Here is a 20,019-nt window from a genome sequence, read left to right on the forward strand (position 1 = left end):
CGGAGTACCTTTTTTTGGAAAAGTGGATGTATCTCAAAAAATAATTAATTTTTCAAATAAGTACTTATTTCACTTACCTCGGGGTATAGCCCTAATCACAGTACATAGCAAGTACGGGAACGTGGATGTTAACGAGTTGCAGAGAACCAGATTTTTAGCAAATTTTAACGGAGTTTTCGATACACTTCGAAACGTGAGAAAAAATGCTTGTAAAAAGGCAAACTGCAGGTCTTTTTAAGCCCTACAGCTTTCTCATGTAATATTTTTCGATAGAAGCTATAGATCACTTATTTAAGGAAAAACATTTTTTGCAAACATTGCGAATTTTTTGGCTATGTTCGCATGAAAACGAAACTATTAGTATTCAATTTCATATACGTTGATACTTTTTCCGTTTCAGCTAATAATTGTTGCAAATTTAACGTTAGGCCGTCGGAGAATGCCTGGACTAGAGTGGTTGCTAAGCGACTACATCGTTGGGATAGCGGTGCGGTGCAGCCGCCGCTCACAGTACACCGCTGCTACCGGACCGGCTACTAACAATGTCTGCGAGAAAAATGTCATCTACAGTTGCAGAAAACGAGAAGCTAGTGGCAATGGTATCGAAATTACAATGTGTTTTTGATATAGCCAAAGATCAAATTGAGGAAGTCAATGCTTAGAACAAGACTGGAGAATTTTTTCAGAGATCAAGTAAGAATAAAACTGAATACACTCCTTTTGTGTGGTTTATTAGTAATATATACTACAATTACATAAAATTTTATACAACCAGACACACAGTCGTAGGGGCAGGAAGGAGATTACTGTTTAACGTCCCGTCGACAACGAGGTCATTAGAGGCGGAGCACAAGCTCGGATTGGGAAGTATGAGGAAGGTAATCGGTCGTGCCCTTTCAAAGGTACTGTTGTGTCTAGACAAGACAGTCTAGACACAAGGCGGAGATACCGTAAGGGCACGCGTCATCTCACGCCGACTGGCGTGAATTCTGGAACAGGATACGTAATTAATGCTATAAAGAAAAGTACGGAGCTTCTGTTTACTTAACTTTAATTCATCCTTGTGGTACATCGCTCGTGACTATACAAATGAGACTCTCTCCAGATATGGTTAATGGCGCCTTGCTAGGTCGTAGCCATGGACTTAGCTGAAGGCTATTCTAACTGTCTCTCGGCAAATGAGAGAAAGGCTTCGTCAGTGTAGTCGCTAGCAAAGTCGTCGTACAACTGGGACGAGTGCTAGTCCGTCTCTCTAGACCTGCCGTGTGGTGGCGCTCGGTCTGCAAATACTGATTGTGGCGACACGCGGGTCCGACATGTACTAATGGACCGCGGCCGATTTAAAGCTACCACCTAGCAAGTGTGGTGTCTGGCGGTGACACCACAGGTACCATCCCGGCATTTGCCTGAAGCGATTTAGGGAAATCACGGAAAACCTAAATCACTGTGGTCGGACGCGTGTTTTAACCGTGCTTCTATCGAACATTAGTCCAGTGTGATCTCACTGTTTTGCCTTGCTACTACCCCTGTAAGGCTTTTAAATCGTTTATGTACGTATCTCGCACAGGGAAACCTTCTATATTTGTTCTGGCGTAACCAAAAGCACCGGAACGAAGATGAAGAACGCAAGAGCAGAGAAGGCGGTGAGACGGCGTCGGCCAATAGCCCGCTGTCTAGGACCGCGCCACGGCAGGAGCCCTCTCTAGCCGAAGAGAATATAAGCGCTGCTCCCGCCTGCGCCGGGCGCACAGTACTAGCACAGTACCAGACCGGGACTCGCGTACCTGCGCGGTATTAGCTCAGAACTAGGAGAGCACCACGATAGCAATGATGTGTGATCCATATCAACTGCTTATGTGGACATTGTATACAGCAAAGGACTTAAATGGTTTGCACATCGCCCATCGCTTGCGGCTGCTCATTGTAAATCCCAAAGTTAAATATTGTCAATCTTCTACATTGTAATAAAAACTATTAGTGTGATTTGCTTGAATTGTTGTATAGCATTCCGGGAACGCAGCATCCTTTAGGCACGCTATAAGCGACGACTGGGCAAGACCCCACAATATTGGAAAAACCATCACCTCTAGCAAATTGGTATGAAATTTATAGATGAGGATGGCTGTGTTTCATAATATGGTTAGTTGGTGCTCTCCAGGAAAGCACCCCTAAGCAGATTGTGCAAAAACAAGCTACAATCATTAAATCCACTGCTGTATCAGGATTTACAGCGTTAGGCATAAAAAAATCGAAATATCTAACTTAATAACACAAGGGCGTTTTTAGACACTCGGTAGAGACAGTAATTAAAAAACACATCCTTATTGTCGATGCTTGCAGCTGGCCAACAATACGAAATACCTCATCCCCTACAAGAACACGTCAGGAATTGGCAGTTTGCAAGGAGGTGGAAACATAGTGCCACTTCCGAAATGTTGTCCTACATTATTCTTCTCAAAAATTCCACTATCACCTTCCTTGCAGTAGGAGGCGACATCAGTGAACATGAACTTGTAGTCAACATCGGCGATAGCAAGCAATCGAGAAGAAATATTTGTAATTATAGAAAGGACAGCCACTGTTCGAGAGGAAAAAGTCGCATGGGCTTTCCATCGATAGGTCCAACACAATTTGTGAAATTAAATTACTAAAACGTCGTCTTCAAATTAGCAGGCGAGGGTGGCTGCAAAAACAGATATACTAATTTCTTTCGAAGTAATGACAGCGTAGTTTGTATTATTCTGGTGATGTGACTGTGCGATATCCTGAGTGCAAACGCAGACGATCTAAATGACTCTCCTGTTACCATGTACCTAAAAAAAAAAAGAAATTAAAATTCAGAAAATAAGATCTTGTAGCACGGGATTGAAAGGTAAACATTACTGCACTACCTAATTTAGAATAGGATGCGACGTAATGATTCACTAGTAACCAACACTGTCGCTCTGCTGGGGATCTGTGGAGGATAAAATGGAGGAATATCAAAGATACGTATCAAAGAGCACCAGATAAAGAGCAAGTAAGGGGATCTTCTACATCCAGTTAATGTAAGAAATTACCAGTGGCTGATATGTTGACGTTTCTTGGACTAAGTGGACAATAAGAGAGAGCAAGTTATTATTTTGCATTATCTGTGGCCTTTCACTCTTAATCATGGAACTGTAGTTCACTTCAGTGGGGATTAAATTGTTAATTTCATTTTACTTCACAGAATACATCGAACATTCAGCTTTATGCTGTCATCACTCAGGAAGATGAAGATGATAAAATCATTGCAGTGAAGCGTCCTTCGACAAAGAATGATACTACAGTTCCTACTTCCTTCTGTCAACAAGTAAAAAGTAGAAACGAAATGATAAAATTTTGGAACTTTTGGAAGCTAGCTGCATCTAAAGAAAAATTTAGAAGTCAAACTCTAAGACCAGACTTAACCAAAGCGACAAAAATGATGGCACTGCTCATTGTTTCCGACCTGGAAAATTGCTGCCAATAAACAGCATATTCAGCCTCCCCAACTACGAGTAGCGACACAACTGCATCACCACAAAATGTTAGCTTTACTAACAACCATGCCACTAAACGTAATTGATATCCACAAGTTGAAAGTCACAAATTTCAGTCATTGTTAATGTTTTACATCGCTCAACAAGGAAATAAATGTTAAATAAACCTATGTAGTCATAAAAGTATTTTGAATTTTCCTGCCATAATGTTGTGGCTTCTTTTTCGTCACGTGTTACTTCATTCAAATATCTACATGATGAAACCTTGTTCAGGTTTAGAACGTAGTTAAAGTGACCAATGGTTATCCTGAAGAGCTCACGAAACGTTCTTCCGTCGTTTAATAAATGGCGATTGATAAGTGTCGTCTTGAATCTCTCTCCGCAACTGAATAGGTCACTAAAACAATCGGTCACTTATGCTGTTCAAGAGTAATTTTTTGACCCGTTTCGGGAAATACCCATTGTCAGAAACATCTGTCAAGAAAGAATGCAAAGTAATAACCACAAATGTGATTAACAACGCAACATTTAAAGTAAATTAGGAGAAGGTGGAACATAAAATGCAAGAGGAGTAGACATATCAAAATTAACGACAAAGTTTTCAAACCGAGTACGGAGGCATTTGGACCACCCACCATTATCGGAACTTAACTGATAGAAGGACGGCGTTAGAAAGCTTAACTGATATCTCTTACAGCTAGGCCGCGTCAGTACATAATGAATGAAATGTCATGTCGGATAGACCGGTCGCCTAGTGTAAGTCTAAAAAAAATGGCTCAAATGGCTCTGAGCACTATGGGACTCAACATCTTAGGTAATAAGTCCCCTAGAACTTAGAACTACTTAAACCTAACTAACCTAAGGACATCACACACACCCATGCCCGAAGCAGGATTCGAATCTGCGACCGTAGCAGTCCCGCGGTTCCGGACTGCAGCGCCAGGACCGCACGGCCATCGCGGCCGGCTAGTGTAAGTCTTTTTAGTTGACACCACTTCGGCAACTTGCGTGTCGTTGGGGATATGATGAAGACAACACCAGTCCTTGAGCGAAGAAAAACCTCCGACCCAGCCGGGAATCAAAACCGGGCCCCTTTGCATGGCATTGCACCGCGCTGACCACTCAGCTATCGAGGCGGACAATCCATAATAGCAGTGGTGCTATATGGTACCCATAGAGACAGTAGAACAATCTTATGATAAAAATATACCTAATAGAAGAAAACCCGAAGCATGAACGTAAAAATTTGATAAAAGCAAAATTATATAACAGTGCATAAAGTATACAGGACAGCTTTACAAAATTTAGCTGACATGAACTGCCATCAGGCGGCGAGATTCACCTGAAAAATGGCAATATATGCGCCACATTAGTAGCAGTAATGAAAAAAAAAAAAAAAAACAGACCACTTGTAATGCACAATTCGTATAAAGAAAAACAAATTACGAGGTAAAACAGTTATTCTGAGTGACATTACATATCAACAAAACAAGGCAATAAACACGCACAGTAGGATGAAGAGAGGCGTCTTTACTGCGTGGGTGGTGTCATTTTAGCTTCATATTAAGTAGGGTAGCAGTTTTATAGTAACAAATGTCTCAGAAATCTGTGTGTGCATTTACAGTTAACTCAAACTACCGTTACAATACAAAGCGCAAGAAAGGTTCAATGTGTAAAGCAATGACAAAGAACGTAACAAGGGTTAATAGCATTAAAACATTCTTAAGCAAAGTCTAATACTAGAAGCCACATAGCGCATAAGTAAGAAGCTGTCACTACAGGGTACATGATAAAAATTAACCAGAAGAATCGGGAAGAATGTACAAAAATACGAGGTGTGTTCAAAAAATTTCGGGACTTTGTCCACAAATTTTTTCTACGCTTACCTTTTACTTGTTGTGCACGGTGCCTTTCGAAATATTCTCTCCATAATTGATACACCGCTACCAATGCCGTTTCCAGTTCCAGAAGCAGTCTTGGAACGCTACATTCTGTATCACACGAAGCGCAGTCTGCGAATTTTCTTTACCTCCTCTGTCGTTGCAAATCTTCGTCCATTTAACGGGGTTTTCAGCTCTGGAAATAAAAAAAAATCATCTATAAGGGCCAGGCCTGGAGAGTGCGAAGGATGAAGCAACACTGTGATTTCGTTTTTTGTGCAACAGTCACGCACAAACAGGGATGAATTGCGGGTGCGTTATTATAATGCAACCGCCATTAATTAACTCACCACGTTTTAGACCGTTTTTTTATCACATTTTCTCGCAGGCGTGGCAACAGGTCCCGATGGTACCATCGATTAACAGTTTGTCCCTGTGGCACGAATTCATGATGAACTAATACTTCAAAGCCAAAGAAAACTTCATCATGGCTTTGACATTTGAGCGGACGAGCTTTCTTTGGTCTTTGAATACCTTTCCCGACCCATTATGAAGATTGAACATTGGTCTAAACATCTTAACTGTAGAACCACGTCTCATTACCAGTTAGTATTCTCTTAAGGGACATCTCATTCTCATTTGCGTGGTTCAAAAGCTTTTCAGAAGGTCTTTCTGGTCTTGACTCATGAGCTGTGGCACGAACTTGGCGGCACAACGAAGCATACCAAGATATTGTGTCAGGATTTCATGACATGATCCAACTGAAACGTTACATACAACAATGATACTTCCGGCTGTTACACATTATACACAGGCGTGCGCAAGAATGCTAACCGCATTTCGCTCAAACACACGATTGGCGCGAAATTACGAATCTTTCAAGTGATAGCATAGTATCAAGGGTAAGGTATAACGAAGTTGCATAAACAGCGAAGAGTTTTTTTGTTTGTTTCAAAGAAAAAATTCTTTTTTTTTCTCTTTATAAATAACTACTTTCTTAAAAACTAAATACGATTTTCATAAAGGCTAAGACTAATGGAAAATGCAAAATCCGATCTTTTCTCATGTAAACATTGGTGAAGCAAATAAACACCTGTATATAAAACAGGGAGTGCTCGAGCTAAAATAAGTCCAACTGAGACGGTTAGAGCACATGACATATTACCAACAAGTTACATGAAACTTCATGGCAGATTAAAACTGTGTGCCCAACCGAGACTCGAACTCGGGACCTTTGCCTTTCGCGGGCAAGTGCTCTACCATCTGAGCTACCGAAGCAAGACTCACGCCCGGTACTCACAACTTTACTTCTGCCAGTATCTCGTCTCCTACCTTCCAAACTTTACAGAAGTTCTCCTGCGAAACTTGCAGAACTAGCACTCCTGAAAGAAAGGATACTGCGGAGACATGGCTTAGCCACATCCTGGGGGATGTTTCCAGAATGAGATATTCAGTCTTCACCGGAGTGTGCGCTGATATGAAACTTCCTGGCAGATTAAAACTGTGTGCCCGACCGAGACTCGAGCTCGGGACCTTTGCCTTTCGCGGGCAAGTGCTCTACCCGAGTTCGAGTCTCGGTCGGGCACACAGCTTTAATCTGCCACGAAGTTTCATATCAGCGCACACTCCGCTGCAGAGTGAAAATCTAATTCTGGAAACATCCCCCAGGCTGTGGCTAAGCCCTGTCTCCGCAGTATCCTTTCTTTCAGGAGTGCTAGTTCTGCAAGTTTCATAGTGGAAGGTAAGAGACGAGATCCTGGCAGATGTAAAGCTGTGAATACCGGGCGTGAGTCGTGCTTTGGTAGCTCGGATGGTAGAGCACTTGCCCGCGAAAGGCAAAGGTCCCGAGTTCGAGTCTCGTTCGGGCACACAGTTTTAATCTGCCAGGAAGTTTCATATCAGCGCACACTCCGCTGCAGAGTGAAAATCTCATTCTGGAAGCATCCCCCAGGCTGTGGCTAAGCCATGTCTCCGCAGTATCCTTTCTTTCAGGAGAGCTAGTTCTGCAAGTTTCGCAGGAGAACTTCTGTAAAGTTTGGAAGGTAGGAGACGAGATAATGGCAGAAGTAAATCTGTGAGTACCGAGCGTGAGTCGTGCTTCGGTACCTCAAATGGTAGAGCACTTGCCCGCCAAAGGCAAAGGTCCCGAGTTCGAGTCTCGGTCGGGCACACAGTTTTAATCTGCCAGGAAGTTTCATATCAGCGCACACTCCGCTGCAGAGCGAATATCTCATTCTGGAAAGATCCCCCAGGCTGTGGCTAAGCCATGTCTCCGCAGTATCCTTTCTTTCAGGAGTGCTAGTTCTGCAAGTTTCGCAGGAGAACTTCTGTAAAGTTTGGAAGTTGGGAGACGAGATACTGCCAGAAGTAAAGCTATGAGTACCGGGCGTGAGTCGTGCTTCGGTAGCTTAGATGGTAGAGCACTTGCCCGCGAAAGGCAAAGGTCCCGAGTTCGAGTCTCGTTCGGGCACACAGTTTTAATCTGCCATGAAGTTTAATATCAGCGCACACTCCGCTGCAGAGTGAAAATCTCATTCTGTTAACAAGTTACATGTTTAGGAGTCGGAATATTCGTAATACTTAGTTGATAGTTCAAATAACTGTCCTGTGTGACATAAGACAATCATTGCTGCACATGAGGTTTTCAGAGACAGGCACTTTGGAACAGAATAAGATATTCTGTATAAATGATACAGCGTTAAATTACATTTTATCTAAATTTAGATCCACTATGACCAAATTTAAATATGAAAAAGCAGTACTGATGCTCATTACAGACACTTAAGTGAAGTGAAGCGTGTGAAGGGATATACAACAGACACATACATATACAAAGCAAACATAGCTAACTTAAAACATAGTAGTGACATCTGTGGACATTGGGCAATACTAATTTTATTACAAACCTTTGTGTTGTAGGATAAAAACAGGAATTGGCATACATGGATTGAATGTGCATGGGCCATAAAGAAAACTGCCACAGCATTATAACCAAATCAACGGGAGGGATGGTGTCTGAACTTCGATAAGCAGTGTCAAATAGCATATCGAGAGCAAAGGATGCATAGGGATTAGTGGCTCCTAAAAGACAGCTGCTATAAGCAGGCTACTATAACAAATGGACGTGTTAACCTAAGCGGAATATAAAAGAATGTGAGAGAGAACAGGCTGGAAAACTCACGTCAACTGTAATGAAGAACTCGAAAATTTCGCTAATATCGGACGTCCGAAGCCTTTGTTAGACTAGACAGTGGACCTTATCGGACGTCCGTGTCATGTTTTGTAGTTATATAATGTAAGTCAGATTAACTACGTCATCTTTTATTTTGGTGTTTTTTATGAATAGAGCATTACGAGTGGTCTCTATATTACCGTCATTGCTACTAATGTGGTGCAAATAACGTCTTATACAACGCAGCCTTGCCATCCGGTGGCATTTCCTGTCAAATTCTTTAAAGCTATTTTTTGAATCCCTATACTTGATGCACTGTTATATCATTTTGTTTTTATCATATTTTTAGTTTTATACTTAATGTTTTCTTCTATTATGTATATTTTTATCGTCAGATTGTTCAGCTATTTCTATGGGCACGATATTAGCGCATTGCATATTTGTAGTATAACTAGTTCAACTAATTGTATAGGCACAATAAAGCGCCGCTGTTGTTATGCATTCAAGCCACCGGGTCGCAAGTGATATCAGTTAAGCTTAGCCATCCTTCTATCAATAAAGTTACGATACTGATGGGTGATACACATGGCTCTGTTCTCGGTATGAAGGCCTTCTTCTTATTCTCGGTATATCTACTCCTCATGTATTTTATGTTACATCTTATTGTAAGTGTTGTGTTGTTAGTTACATTGGTGATTATTACCTTTCATTCTTCCTTGGTGGATGTTTCTGATGATGGGCAGTGTCTGAAACGGTCAATAAATTATTCCTCGACAGCAAAAGTGACCAGTTATTTTAACGACCGCTTCATTAGTTGCCGAAGATTCAATTTTACATAATAGTCGCATGCCTCATATGGGACTTTCTGTCGCACCTTACGTTGATAAGTGTCGTAAAGAAACCTTCATCAAGCTTCATCCTAAAGGTGGGATTTATTTCAGCTTCCCCAGTATGTAACTGTTGGAGTGGTTGTCTTCTTCTCCATCGTCATTTTCTTCCAGTAGTAAGTACAACGAGAAACTGTGAACACTCATTTAAGGAACATACGTCTACTTGCGCGAAATACTCGTGAATAAGCGGCAGGCTACTTGCGCGCAGCGCACTCGGGCAGCACAGTTTGCACCAATGCCCTGAAACAGGATACTTCAGCTCCTGTTTTCTCCATATTGCAGTGAGATATGGTTTTCGTTACACCGTGTAAAGTAGCCAGCGTAAAGTCGCCAGCGATCACTGCAAACTTGTCAAATTCTATGCAGTAGAGTAAATGGAAACTAAATTTCTCAATGTCTATGGCTAATATTGAAAAAATAGACAGTTCTGCAAGCTATTTTGTGGAACTATAAGATAATTATCAACGAATTTCGTTTGCCAGTTAGTTGCTTCAAATCCAACGAGAAATATTACATAGTGAAGAAAAAGTGCGAACTCGAAAGGAAAAGGAGCATATCTATTGAGTAACTAGCTCCAGGAGTTTCTGTGGCTTTGCTTCATTTACGTACAACTCTTTTTACTGTAAAAAAATCGGAAAACTCAGTTTCCTCCTATACATCTGTAAGCTGCAGTTCATAGCCTCTTCGTGGGAGCCGTTAATTATGCGTCTGATGAAAATATCAGATGCACAGCAATGGCTGCAAAGGCCAGACGAGTTAATAGGAACCGTACTTTTGTAATAGGCTGCGCGCGCGCCCTTGTTTTACGTAACGCATGATTGGAGCCTAGTGGAGCCTAGTCCGCTTGCGAATGAGTAGGTCGTCGTGAGACTTTAGCATATTATTTTCAAATGAAGTTCTTTACTTAGGGTTACTGGAATCACCGCAGATGACTGACAGCAGCAACGCGCACGTTTACGGGACACGGGGCGGCGAACCAGCCTCGTATCGAATACGCCTCGCGGATTAACGACAAGGGCTGATGAGCCTGCCAGCCTGGATGCGGTTTTTAGGTTGTTTCCCACATTCCACTAAGTAAATACCGGGCTGGCAACCACATCCCGCCTAAGCAACACGCTACACTACCATTTAGAAAAACGTTATCACTTCAGTGTTCCCACTGCCCACTAATTTTTCAAAAACTGTGTGGCAACACGCCCTAAGTTCGATACATTGGCCCTGCTGAACAAGAAACAAGGGAGAGAGAACGAAACGAGAAACCAACAAGTAGATTAAAAATGTGCGCACCTGCTCGTGTTAACTCACATGTTTCGGTTCAAAATATTCGCCAAGCTCAGTGGGTTAATCAAATACTAGGATGTCTTCGATCAATCGTTTCCTGTGCCATATGAACAAACAGCTACGCAAGTGTCCAATAGCTGAAATCTTAAAATACAACGCCGCTCAGTTTAGCTACATTTAAAAATATTAATATGAGACGGCTGATTGTGAATTTAGTCGTCCGACTTACGAGTTGCTGTATATGACTATTAAATAAAACTCTTTGCTTGCGAGGGCAAGGAGTATTTTTATAGTCGGGAAGTAACACATTTTTTACGACGAATCCATTGTAATTACACTTCATTCAGTGTTGTTCGAAGGAGGATATACCATCTCTATTGAGTGGTTCTGGAAATTCTGCTAAATATCTATCCACGACTGCCATAATCTGTATTCCACATAAAGCGTTTATATACACAGGTCTTTTTACATGTGAGAATAAGTTATAATCTGAGAGAGCCAAATAAAATGACTGACGTGGATGTTTCACGGTTCTATTGCGTTGGCAAGTAAGTTCATAGCGTTTTTCCGTAATTTTAACAAACACAATAGGTAAACGTAACAGGAACTTCAGTAATCAGTAATATATTCTACTTCACTATTTGCGACAGTCTGCCAACGCCGGGGTAACTTTTCGATTCCGCGATTGTAGAAATTACGTGGTTTAGAGGTGAAGAACTCGTTGAGCCATGTTGGAAGCGCATTTTCATCCGGAAAGGAAGTTACTTTAAGGTTGTTCGATAGCGAGCGGAGAAGGTGAAAATATAAGGGCGCAAGATCAGATGAATAAGGTGAGTGCAGAATGACTTCCCAACCCAACTCCGTTACAATGTTTTTTGTTAGTCTATTGTGGAGTTATCGTGGAATAGCATCACTTCACGTAGTCTTCCTGGTCCCTATTTTTGGAAAACATCTAACTTGTTGAAAAGAAACGTTGAAACGTCCCCTTAGAAAAATTTATACATGACTGTGCTTAAACTGACACATAATATTTTTAGCGCAACGCAATCTGACTTTCAGAAATCCCTACAAAAGAATGGCTCTGACTAACATTAACCTATACCTTTCACAAATCACTTACCTCACAAAAATCTTCATTACTCGAACTACTGCAATACAGCGAGCGCCACTACTGCCAGCTAAATAAAAGATTCAAACTACGGAAGGCACTAACTACTGATAGGCATAGTTAGCAATTGAAAGATGTTAATAGAGAACAAGCAATGTATTTACCTTAACAGTCATAATATACATTTTTACAAATTTCAAAACTCCGCCATCTCTCTCCCCACATCCATCACTGCCGGCGGCTCACCTACAACTGCGCAACGCTACGCGCTGTTCACATCCAGCAGCCGCTGCCCAACACTACAATGGCAGACAACAATGCGAACTAGCCACAGACTGTACACAGCACAGCCAGTGATTTTCATACAGAGCGCTACGTAAAGTTGCCAATAAGAAAACATAAACAGCCTACTTAAATAGCCCCCATGCTCCCCACAAAAAATTTTACAAATTGTTTTGGGCACTGGCCAATACAGATTTGAAAAAAATTTTCATAATTACAATAAGAAAGATATCAAATGCACACACTTATTAATACAATGTTGGTCAAAAGCTAAAATTTTCTCACGGTCCATAAAGACAGTCCTGATCATTCATCATAATAGTAATTACAGTTTTTTTCACAAAGTCTCATTAGTAAAAGAAATTGCACACAGAAGTAGTGGATTTCCATGCAGTCTTGAAGAAGTAGTGTTGTCCTTCCAACGGAAAGACAGTGCTGACTCTTGACATGCAGACAGGTAATGGGCCACAACAGAGCAAACCCACAGCAGAGTCAGTCGAAGTTTTGAAGGTTATTGGTAGGTAGGTCATCACAGAGTAGACCCACTGTAGTCCTGGTAGAGATTACGGTATTGGCGGGCCACCAGAGGTGCAGACCCACTGCAGTCCTTGTAGAAATAATGGTACTGGTGGGTCATCAAAGGTACAGACCCACTGTAGTCCTTGTAGAGACGGCCAGCAGCCATCTGTTGCGACTGTGCAGGTGCACAATCACCATCGAAGAGTCTTGCGGAGAATATAGCAAGTCCATAAACCACCACTTGTTCACTCAGAAAAAACTTGTTTGAAATGTCCTTAAACCAGCAATGCTGTTATCCAGTCCCTTGCCGAATTATTAACACATGTGCAAACACTATCAGTCCCTACTTCTCACATATTGTCCATATACTATGACCAACAGAAACGTGTGCAGTGAAATGTAACTTAAAAGTTACTTAATTTGATGAACTGCTGTCAATTACAATTTTATAACATAAGAATACAATAACAAAGGTACAAAATACATCATTAAAGAACATAACAGTACAGATCACATTTGTAGTAACACAGGCTTTACAAAAGAATAGAAATAAACATATACATCAGTGTTACAGGAATTATAACATGAGTACATACATAAAAGATCAGAATAACTTTTGAAACATCAACTTTGCACATGAGCATTAAAACAAAACAGAATAAATAATGTCTAAACATCTTTACAAAGTAAATAACATATTATTAATGCCAATTATATTTGAGGATAACAGTATTCCACATCATAGTGAATGTAGCTTACAAGGGAATGGTCAGAGTTGTCATGTCGAAACCTGTGCTGCTTTTTTTACCACTGTGAGTTAACATTGTAAGAAGTCTGTATGCAGAATTGTAGCTGCTGACATGAACTGGAAGTCTGTAAACAATTTGATGAAGTAAGACATTATTGTCGCATGGTTTCCGCGCTTATAACTGCCTCTTGTACAACCCTGACCTCTCTCGCTACGTTATACCAACGCCATCTAGGGACAAGGTGGCGTTAGCTACGCGCCGCTCTCTTGCCACAGCAGTGAGAGAGCTGATTCCCCCAGTGAAAGGGATCGTATGATAATTAAACATTCGTTGACAAATATGGCTGATATGTAATCTACAACACTCTTTCCAGATAGCTATGAAATAGACACAAATATATATACGGTTTAGAACACGTCCAAATTTTATTTCTTGTAATTACCTCCAAAATGCGAAATATTGATACAATGTTCAAAACATAGGTTTTTTGTGCACCAAGAACATACAAATAAAGATGACATATGACAGCCCTGCGAATCACAGACGTTGTTAGATGTTCGTAGACAAAAATTGGGCTGGCGTTAGGAATGAATCAGGCCTAGTATCAGTATATTTCGAGGAGTGCCACGCATATTTAATCAAATTCTGAAGCCGTGGGGAGGAAAATTGATAATGTACTACTGATTGCAGCTTGAGAATATTGTCACGGTGATACACAGGAAATTGCAGTGTTCTGCACACAATAATTTTCTCTGTTAGTTTTCTGTAAAATGCCTTCCACTGACGGAAAAATTCTCTGTCCAAAGGTTGAATTAAGTTCGTCGTGCCGGGTGGAATCTGAAGTATCTCTACTTCTTTGTCAGGGTGGGCTCGAAATACAGCTTTTAATGAATCAGACCTTTTATGACCTGACAAAGAATCTAGAAGGAGAAGAGATTTGTTCCCGCAGAACGGAAGAAAAGCATGACGCATGAAAAGTGTAACGTTTTCATTTCCCATTTTTGCAGACTTCGATGCGTCTACCACAAGATTGTTTGCGTAGAACATTGTTCTTTTGACACGTGGTCCAAAACGTCCAGTTGGTTCTTAAAGACACACATATAGGCTAGTTTAGGCAGCAATGAACCATCCAGACTAATTATGGGCAATATAGTGTATGAATGGGTGAGTGCAGACGTGGATTGCGCAATCGCCTCAATATGTTTTTCCCCTTTGAATGTCAGTGTTCTTTTCGCACGCATTTCTTTTTGAAAACCTAATCTGCATTGTACACGTACGATTCACTAAAACTAGCGATCTTATTTTTTGCATACTTAAGAAAAGCTTCTATCATTTCGATTTGTGTCACTTCATTTTCCGACCTGTTTCTCGATACAAATTTTATTACTTTTTATTGCCACAATTTTATGTGATCTTTTGAAGCGACTAATCCAACTTTGAGAAGCTGTAAATTCTTTAGCGCCTATCGCGTTGGCAATCTCTAACGCCCAATCACGCAAAGTTGTATCGCTGACATTAAATGACTATTGTCTGGCATCGGTAAATAGCTCAAAAAGTCGCGCATTTATCTCCGTCGCAATTTTCAGTCGACTCTTACGTCGTCCACCGACTTCCTTTTTCCATCTATACAATTCACGTTCAGAACGGACAAACCGATACTTATTTTGAACAGTATTTACACATAGGCGTTTCTTACCACTTTCGTTCAACCAATACGTCACCGCTTTCTTTGTCTGATAACGTAATAGTAGTTGCTGGTGTTACTTTCGGATGGTACGTGGCACTATCACTCGAAGAGTCTTCATGAGTGCAACTTTCGTCGGTGTCTTCGCCGTCTGTAAATTCACAGTCTGCAATATCGAGTGTTTCAGTTGTTTCTAGCCACATGTCTGCGCCATTTACATGCTCGTCTAGAAGTTTAACAACCATGTCGCATAACACATAGTCTTCACGCGTATTTTCTGTTGATTGCTTCATTTGGCGTCTGTGGCATATCTCCATGGCAAGCAGAAAAACATTTACAGGGTTCACCATCACCTGGGAGGGGAGATTGAATGTTCACCGTAAAGTGACTTGCGGAGTATAGATGAACATGTACAGAACATCTTTCACATCTCTAACCAGTTTCAGGACGGTATGTTTCGAAATACGCACCAGAAATTAAAAGGACATGGATGCCACAGAAACGAATATTCGTTTCCCCTTTGCACCAAAACCGTGCAGCGATATTCCTCTTTAGTGAACGCCGCGATAAGACGGCCGCACCTCCCGACCATGCGCACAACGCTCGCGACTCGCCATTTCCAGGGGTGGCCAGCCGTCACTGCAAGCGCCAAGCAGGAAACACATCCATGTTCGTGATTTTTTTTAGGTGACTTCCAGTTCATGTCAGCAGCTACAATTCTGCATACGGACCTTTTGTACAGTTAAATAACAGTGCTAAAAAAAGCAATACATGTTTCGGCATGACAAGTCTGACCATTCCCTTGTTAGTAATAGAAAATTCCTACAACATAAATCTTATTAGCTAAACACATAAAGACAGGAAAAGCACAAATACACAAGAGTTCACAAACATATAGCGGAATAATACAAGGAAAGGACAGGGTTTGTTTTACTGCAGTATTTTGCAAACAAAACTTTCTTTACTTCTCGGAAATCTCCCTTCGTTCTTCATTATTCCCAAAAAGTCCTATCTATACCTTCTTCCTGTATTCTATTCATATTTCTTTCCAAATAATTATTTCTCATTGTACAATACTCATTTTGGCCCAAATCTTTTTTATATAACTCCGCAATGCATTCTTTACCTATTCTCCATAGTCAGTTTCTTATACAGTCTACCCCTCTTCAGCTAACTTAAATCTACTGAGCTCAGATGCTAAACTAAGGGACGAGGCAACGCAGCAGCACAAAACAATTAACGCAAACAGCAATGAAAAAAAAACGCAGATTTGCGAAGCAAGCAGCATTATAGAAATTAGCAATGCAACTGCAATATTACAACTAATATAAGGCAATGTGCAGCAAACAAGAAAAATAAATCAGTAGTAAACTGGCTTAGAAGAATAACACAAAGTCAAATTCAGTAACACTATGCATGGCAAACAGCAGCAGCAAATGAAATAACTTATATCTAAACATGACATAGCTCAAGCAGAAAAAAACATTACACTAAAGACAACAATGCAGACAAGGGACATGTATATTCACATCTTAATGTCTATGTAATTAAAGTGGTGCACCACAACTTATTCTACCATAAAAATTACCAAGTACTTGAAAAGTTCCTGTGAAGGGAAATGTGTTTGTGCTCCCTCATTTTTTTGGGAAGTGTATTCCAAAATTAGTATTTACTGGATCTGGAGACAGAAAATATTTATATTAGTACATCTATAAAATTCTGTTTTAACCAATGCAGCAGTGCAGCTAGAAAGAAGATATTAAAAAAAATGAAAATATGTACAAAGGAAGGCATGAAACATCATTCATTAGCCATATGGCATTTCATAAGGTAGTAAAAAAATCTCTCAACTCTCGTAGAAAGATCCTTGTCAAAAAAAATGGTTCAAATGGCTCTGAGCACTATGGGACTCAACATCTTAGGTCATAAGTCCCCTAGAACTTAGAACTACTTAAACCTTGTAAGTAGGCTGTTTATGTTTTCTTTATGTAAGTAGGCTGTTTAGGTTCTTATATTGGTAACGCCGCCGCCACGTAGCGCTCTCTGTATGAAAATTACTGGCTGTGCTGTGTGCAGTCTGTGGCTAGTTTGCATTGTTGTCTGCCATTGTAGTGTTAGGCAGCTGGATGTGAACAGCGCGTAGCGTTGCGCAGTTGGAGGTGAGCCGCCAGCAGTGGTGGATGTGGGGAGAGAGATGGCGGAGTTTTGAAATTTGTTATACTGGATATTATGAACTGCTATATATGTTATGACTATTAAGGTAAATACGTTGTTTGTTCTCTATTAAAATCTTTAATTTGCTAACTATCCCTATCAGTAGTTAGTGCCTTCTGTAGTTTGAATCTTTTATTTAGCTGGCAATAGTGGCGCTCGCCGTATTGCAGTAGTTCGAGTAACGGGGATTTTTGTGAGGTAAGTGATTTGTGAAAGGTATAGGTTAATGTTAGTCAGGGCCATTCTTTTGCAGGGATCTTTGAAAGTCAGATTGCGTTGCGCTAAATAATATTGTGTGTCAGGTTAAGCACAGTCGTGTATAAATTTTTCAAAGGGGACGTTTCATATGTCGACCCTTAGCCTAGGATACCTCACTGGAATCTTCTGATTTTTTTCTTGTACTTTGTGTATTTAGTGTAGCTTTTGTTTATTGCTAGCGCGTAATTGTAGAGAGAATCTCCTTTGTAGTTGCAGTCTTTCATTGTTGTACAGTAAAGCAGTTGTGGCATGCATGTAGATTTGCACCAAGTATTTCGCAGCTGCAATTAACTAGATATTATTTTCAGTACTATGTTAATGTGTTCTCTTATTTTTGCTCTTCAAATTGTGCTTTTCTGTGTTATCGTGTGAAATATTGTAACAATAATGACGTGTGAAAAACGTAACACTAGGCTTCAAAGTAAACTGAGAAATAATAGTGACGACGAGTGTAGCTTATCAGCACCACTGGGTAGTGAATTAACAGACATTAGAAGTAGTAATTTGGTAATTGTGCATAGGGAGATGGAGCGGGCGGCAAATAATGGTGTAGACAGTCAAACAGGTAGTGAACAGGGAAGCAGTATCGATCGATAGGTCGGCAACAGCTCGCCTCAGGAATCCGGAATGATAGGACACAATTTTGCAAATACTGTAGATTCAGGTTTTGCGTCCTCACCGTTTTCTCAAATGAGTCAAGACACATTTTCTGCTTGCCAAAATGTGAATGTTGCCGGTGAAAATGCACTGCCATAAAGCATAGAGAAACAGATTCCAGACACTAATACATTATTATTGCAATTAATGCAACAAATGGAACAAAATCAGAGACAAATGGAACAAAATCTTCAAAAGTTAGACACAATGGAACAAAATCTTCTAAAGTTAGACACAATGGAACAAAATCAGAGACAAACACAGCAAAAGCTTCAAAAGTTAGACACAATGGAACAACACCAGAGACAAACACAGCAACAGTTACACATAATGGAACAAAATCAGAGACAAACACAGCAAAAGCTTCAAAAGTTAGACTCATTGGAACAAACTCTCGAACAAACACGTGAAGATTTAACTGCTGAGTTACATAACATTGAATCGAAATGTCAGAAAGTGTGTAATGACGTAAAAACACAAATTTGTGACCATTTTCAACCTATTTTTTCGCGTCATGAAAATGCATTACAGAATCATGAAGCAGCCATAAAAGAACTGCAAACTATTGTTCATGAAAATCATGAGACCTTGTGGGCTAAAATTGACTCAGTTGCATCTACCGATTCGGTTATGCAACTTGCAAAAACTCAGGAAAACTTAAAGGACACAGTAGAAAGACACATGGAGGAAATTAGTTCATTATCAGAGAAAGTAGTTGAACTTTCGGATCAGCTAAATAATTTATCTATGAAGGTAGATGATAATCTGAATGACACAAAACCGGTAGTCTTTAATGACACAGAAGAGAGCGAACAAATTAGGAAACTGAAACAAAATCTGAATCAAATTGATACGCAACATCAAAGAGAAATCCGGGAAGTACAAGATCAGCTGACACAGGTAATACAAAAGTTACATATTTCAGAGGACACTCGCGCTCCAATACGAGAAGAGGGACATAGAAATACGGAACAGCTACAAAATAATAACACAGGGCACTTCGGAAATTATGAAAAAAATTGGCAAGGTACACCGAATTTTGAGATGGAACCGCCGAAACGACGTAACAATGACCGACATGCTACTCACCGACATGATAATTTTGACTATAAGCTGTTCATTACTACACGTAAATTCAAAACGTTTAAGAACTCTGCCAACGACATTCAACCACAAGCGTGGCTCCATCAATTCTCTCATTGTTTTCCTCCCAACTGGTCATTGGAGCACAGATTAGAATTTATGTGTGGCTACTTGGAGAATGAACCAGCTGTAAGAATGCGATCGGTCATTAACGATTGTCACAGTGAAGGAGAATTTTACCATGCCTTCCTCTCAGCATATTGGTCTCAAGCCACACAAGACCGAGTAAAACATGGCATCATAATGATGAAACATTTCGAAGAATCTGAATTTTCCAGTCTTATGAAATATTTTGAAGACATGTTGCATAAGAATTAGTATCTTTCAAATCCATACAGCCCCTCAGAACTCATCCGCATTTGCTTAATCAAACTACCTGAACATTTACGGCATATTATTTTGGCAGGACGTTGCAAAGACGACATTGAAGCTTTTCAGGGACTCTTACAAGAATTAGAAATTGACACAGACAGTCGTGAGATGCGAAAACAGGAAAACAATCACTACAGATCACATCCGTCACAATTCCGCGATGACAGAAATAATACACGACAAGGCTCTTCTTATAACGTAAATCGTGACCAAAACAGACACCACCCGTATGACAACCGTTGGCAGAGTAGTAATAATTACAGGGAAAGATCACCTCTCCGCGGTAATAACTATCACAGAGACAATC

Source organism: Schistocerca cancellata, chromosome 2, assembly GCF_023864275.1.
Source record: "Schistocerca cancellata isolate TAMUIC-IGC-003103 chromosome 2, iqSchCanc2.1, whole genome shotgun sequence".
In the NCBI taxonomy this organism is placed as follows: domain Eukaryota; kingdom Metazoa; phylum Arthropoda; class Insecta; order Orthoptera; family Acrididae; genus Schistocerca; species Schistocerca cancellata.